Raw genomic sequence first — 6,019 nt, 5'->3', positions numbered from 1 at the left:
TAATCTTTCAATTTTCAGATCTAATAAGCCTATTAATATTTAATCCTTACCTTAATCTACGAAGCCTAGGCTCTGATACCACTGTTAGAAAACCCCGATCATGCCGCTGAAATTAAAAAAATTTCAGATGCAGCGGAAGAGGCATGCTCGGGATCAACCGTTCATCGCATGAACGTTGTTCAAAAACCGTTCGTAGATAGATAAGGATTAAAAAACTTTTTAAAACATTAGAAGATCAGATCTTCACCTTGTGCGGGTAGATGATCACCGCAAACTGGAGTTCGTGGTTTTAGGATGAAGGTTCGCTTGAAGCCATTCAAGTGCCCGGCCTCTACGGGTATCCACACGAAGCAGGAACCGATCCAAGCTCTCTATCTCACCGGGGTGCTAGCTCCCTTGCAGAGATAACTTTTGATGGCTGATCTCCTCTCTTTCTTTCAACTCTTGAATGTACTTGAGAGGAGGAAGAAGAAGGATGAAGAAGAGGAAGAAGATCAAAGCCCTTGACAGCCTTCTTCTCTTTTCATGCGTTGGAGCCAAGGAAGAAACCCAAGAGGAGGGAGACGCCAAGAGTTTTCTTCCCTTGCTGATGGCGGCTGAAACCAAAGGAAAGAGGAGGCCACCGCTGGAGAGGAGAGGGATTCCAACACTTATTAGGTCAGCCCCCAAGCCTCCTCCTTTTATAACATCTAGGGCTCCTACAAGTTAGGAGCCCTTGATGTATTACCAAGAGGGGCGCCGGCCCCTCTTGTTGCCGCACCAAGAGATCAAAGGAGGAGGGGCGTGAGCCCCTCCCTCTCATGTTGCCCTAATCCTCATCTAATGAGGATTGGGAGGCCCTAATGTGGTTTAGCCTTAATCCAATTAGGCTTAGCCCAAGGGTGAACCAATTTGGATCCAATCTAGGTAAGTCCTAATCCAATTAGAACTTAAATCAATTTTGACTCAATTGAACTCTTCAATCCTAATCCAATTAGGAGTCTTATTGATTCATTAGATTAATAATTAATTGTGACTTAAGAAACCCTAATCCAAATTAGGACATATTTAATTTTAGTCCTAATCCAATTAGGACTCTATTTGAATCCGAAGTCCTAATCGGATTAGGACTCTAGGAATCCTACTCCAAGTAGGAATCTGATTTTAATTCAAAACTCCTAATCTCATTAGGATTGTAGGAATCCTATTCCAAGTAGGAATTCCAGTCCTACTCCAACTAGGATTCCCAGTCCTAATCCAATTAGGACTCTAGGAATCCTATTCGAAGTAGGACTCTTGTTTCAAGTCCAATTAATTAATTCCCTTTGTTCCTTCTTCAACTGAATATCAATCGAATTGATTACTTGTAATTCTTAATCACGATTCAACCATCGGATCGGTCAATACTTCTAGTATGTGTGACCCCATAGGTTCTACTCTGACTGGTAGTGAGATATATTATGATCTCTATCACAATATCATTGAAAACTCCTTTCAATGGATTGGAACGATTCCAACTCTACTCATTAGGGTTTATCGATCATCGAGATAATCCCTGTGAGTCCCACCATCCACCAGTGACACCTAGCAGCATGTAGTGGCTACCCAGTAGAATAGAATGATGAACCTCTAGGTGCAGTTATCATGTGATACAGTCCTACTATCGTGGATCCTTACAGGACGGAGGTCATGGATAACTCGCCAAACCCCTTCGTCTGTCATATGTCAAGATTTATTCGACTCGAGTTCGTTAGTGGAAAACTCTTTCTCCACTTTATATTACTGCCCTGGCCAAGGTCTTAGAACTCAGTCTAACAAATCACATAGGATCACTCCTCTTCTATCAAGGTCGATAGATTCCATGTAAGTGCATACCCTACTCCTACAGTGAACTTACTGCAGCCAATCTACACTACAAGGACCCATATGACTAGAGACCATGTATACGTGTAGTCAAACTACAATAACCTCACTGTGAGTAGCTGAAGCACCGCAGGTCTGTTGCCCAAGGTGACAAGCCAAGAGGGGGGGGTGAATTGGTTTCTTTTAATTTTAACTATCTTACTTGTGTTAAATGATGAGTTAGTGAACTTAAACAAATCACAATACAAACAACAAGAAGTATAGTGGTTCGGTGCTCTCCTTAGCACCTACGTCCACTCCCCAAGCGACCCCTTGGGAATTCACTATAATCCCGCAGATTACAGTTGGATTGTTTTCCGGGCTCACAATCCAAAAACTTTTACACTTTGGTTTTCCGGGTTCACCAAAAACCTATGTTGGTTTTACGGGCTCACCAACGAACCTATACAATTGGTTTTACGGGTTCACCAACAACCTACGTTGGTTTTACGGGCTTACCAACAACCTATGTTGGTTTTACGGGCTCACCAACGAACCTTTACAATTGGTTTTTCGGGTTCACCAATCAACCTATTCCGTTGGTTTTGCGGGCTAACCAACCAACCTTTACAAGTAGTTTAATAAACAAAGGAAGAAGATTTAAACTCCTAGATGAGCAAATATAACAATATAATCTACAAAGAAGAGTTTAGAGAATATTTATCGCTTGATGTGACTTTTCTCTTCTTTGTCAAGGATGCTTCACTCTTCAAGGGTGGATGGAGCTCTTGATGACTCTTTGAATCTGCTCAACCACTTTCTTTTGATTCTTGAATGAAGCACTTGGATGAAGCTTGCCTTGCTAGGGTTCTCTCTTGAATGCACTTGATGTATTTTCCAAAATTTGCTTCCTCTGATGAATACTCCCTCTTAAATACTTCTCCAACCTCCAAATAGTCCTTCCTGACCGTTGGATTGAAGAAACTAGCCGTTTATAGCCGTTGGGAGTCCAAAAAGCACTTCTGCACAACTAGCCGTTATGCTTCTGTCCGTGCTTGGGTCGACCCAAACTTTTCTTGGGTCGACCCAAACCTTGGGTCAGCTCAAACTTTTTCTTGGGTCGACCCAACCTTCAGAAACACAGAAACTTGAAATTCAGCTTTCCTTCACTTGGGTCGACCCAACCTTTCTTTGGGTCGACTCAAGGTTCAGTTGGGTCGACTCAACTTCTTCTTGGGTCGACCCTAACAGGGTTTCCAGAGAACCTTTTCTGTCTTCTGTTCTGTCTTGCCTTTGGGTCGACCCACACAGGGTTTGGGTCGACTCAAGCTTGGGTCGACTCAACTTCATCTTGGGTCGACCCTCTCAGTAAATCCAGAGAACCATTTTCTGAGTTGTTTTGAGGATCTTGATGTTTGGGTCGACTCATGCTTTCCTTGGGTCGACCCAACACACTGTTCATCTGTGCCATTTTTGCAGAAGTGTGCCAAATAATTTCTTGATGTGACGGGGTCGACCCAATCATCCTTTGGGTCGACTCAATCCACACTTTGCTGCATCTCAAGGTTAGATTCATTCAAATAAACAATGAAATGTATCTATATCAATTTAAACAAATATACTGAGAGTAACAGACTTAAGAATGTAGTATCGATTTAACTTATAACATACTCTAGATAATTGCTTGTTAATCATCAAAATAACACTATCATCCTCAATCTCCCCCTTTTTGATGATTACAAAATAAAGAGTATAAGCCTATTGATACTTGTCTTTAAAATCAGTTTTTGAAAGGGCTTAACTTGCTGAATTTCAGCTTTTCATATATAAGAGTGAAGTCTCCCCCTATATCATTCAAATGTTGCCAATTTGACTTTTTGAATTACTCCCCCTTTCATTTATAATTCATTAAAGATGAAACTCCAAAAATTTGAGATAAAACATGAGTTTCAGGTTATGTATCGAGGTGTGAAAGGTGCGTGCCAAATTCTGAAATTATATGTGCCAAATTCTGAAATTTGATATAAATTTTTGACTTGATCATTTTCATTGTTGCAAATTGCTCCCCCTTGGATGTATATGCTTTCCTATATGATTTTCAATTTGTTTTACAAATTATTTCTCTTTCTTTCTTTACTTCTCCTCTTATTACTCTATCTTTACTTCTCCCCTATTACTCTTTCTTTACTTCTCCTCCTTTTTGTTACTCTATTTACTCTATCTTTACTTCTCCCCTATTACTCTTTCTTTACTTCTCCCCCTTTTTGTTATCATCAAATAGGTACATGGGAAAAGACACAATAACAAACATTCAAACTTCATTGATCAAAATAGGAACATTTTAGTACAATCATGCCAAAAACAAAAGCAAATACAATGATCCTCAATCAAGGTTCAAAATACATGATCAACACAAAATACATATGAGAACTAGATACATATCCTAGGCTCTAAACAAGATCGTGAGATTCTCCCGGATCGCTTGGCTACGGCTCTCTTGGGTCCCATTTCTCCAAGATATTGAAGTAATCTACTGTTTGGAGATGATTGGAGAAGATTTGAGAGTGGGAAATAGGATTTTCGGAAGAGGACAAAGGGTAAACAGTGCCCTAGATAGCTCACGGGTCCCCCTTTTAACAGTGGGGTCCCGACGTTGGGTCGACTCAAGAATTTTCTTGGGTCGACTCAACGTTGGGTCGACCCTATTCTGGGTTGGGTCGACCCAAGTTCAGAAATTTTTCCTTTCTCTTCCTTTTCGCTTCTAAAAATTTTCCTTACTTCCAATCCTTACAAATTCTTTCTGGGACAATGATACATGAGTAAGAAATCTATAGATTACAAGTTTGACTCATGTTTCATAGGTTTTTTTAGAAATGGGAGGAATGTATCATGAGACTGCTTGCTCCCTTTTATATCTCTTCAATAAAAAGGATCACATATGCCTAATTCCCTCCTTAGCGTGCAGAATCTATCTTCACTCAAGGGTTTTGTGAATATGTCGGCTAATTGTTTTTTAGTGCATATATGCTCAATACATATGTTTCCATTTTACACACGATCCCTAATAAAATGATATCTTATTTCTATGTGTTTGGCTTTAGGAATGAGATATTAAGGATGTAAGCCAGAAGTGATCTCTAAATGTAGATTCCAAAGATAGTTTTGAAATCAAGTATAGATGGAATCTTTTTCAAGTTATTTCAAGGAGTATCAAGAATAATATTCAAAGAAAGCACGAATAAAAATCCAATACCCTTTTTTTTTTAATATATTAAGTATATAACAACATGAGAGCAATCTAATTAATTTTTAGAGTATAGTATAAGAGCAGATAAAGATCAAAACTTATATACTCGAAAAACATAAGATTATGTTGAATCCTTAATTCTTAATGACTTCAAAGTTCTTTCATGATATAAAAGTATTGGAGCATAGATACCAAAATATGAATTTATGCAATGTAGGATACATAAAATTCAGGGCTTTGAAAGTTCTTTTAAAGCTCTCTTAAAGACTTTCTTTTACTCCTTTAAAGATCATAGCATCAAAATCAATTAAAATGAATTGGCTCAGGATTGAAACACGAAAGTGCAAGCCAATAAGAGCTCATTAGTGGATTCCAAAGTAAATTTTCAATACTAAGACAAATGGAATCCTTTTCACTTAGTTTTCAAAACAAGTGATTTACCAATTAAGTACACATAAAAATCCAACTTTCAAAAGATATTTAATGAAGCACAAAGTCTAATACCAAAATATGCTTAAATTGATATCAGTTTGAAACCAATTTGACATTACGGGGGATAAGGAGACATTCATCTGTATTGTCAGAACAGATCAACGGAGGCATACCGTGCCACCGGGGGTGACGGGAGCGCGCCGTACTGTATGGAGGAAGGCAAGATAGCTACCAATGCCATCCAGTCGAGCCCCAACCACTCCCTTATTTCCAAGCAGGAAAGTCGTTTCGATCCAATCCATTCTTGGGGTCCGAAAAAGACACAAAGCATGCTAAAAGTCCTTTGCCAAATTTACATAGAGTAATCTTTAATGATTTAGCTTTAAGTTATGTCTCTTTCTTGTATGCAAGGCTCTTGATATCAATTCATGCTTTGTAAGTAAAACAGTTAAATTCAGAAATTAACAAGAATGATCATGAATCAAATATAAAACATTCAAGGTGTATATTTATAAATTT

Source organism: Phoenix dactylifera, chromosome 10 (genome assembly GCF_051530095.1).
Source record: "Phoenix dactylifera cultivar Ajwa chromosome 10, Ajwa_hap1_PhDact_Kaust_v1.1, whole genome shotgun sequence".
Taxonomy (NCBI): domain Eukaryota; kingdom Viridiplantae; phylum Streptophyta; class Magnoliopsida; order Arecales; family Arecaceae; genus Phoenix; species Phoenix dactylifera.
The sequence above is the reverse complement of the archived record's forward strand: the minus strand, read 5'-3'. Positions refer to the sequence as shown.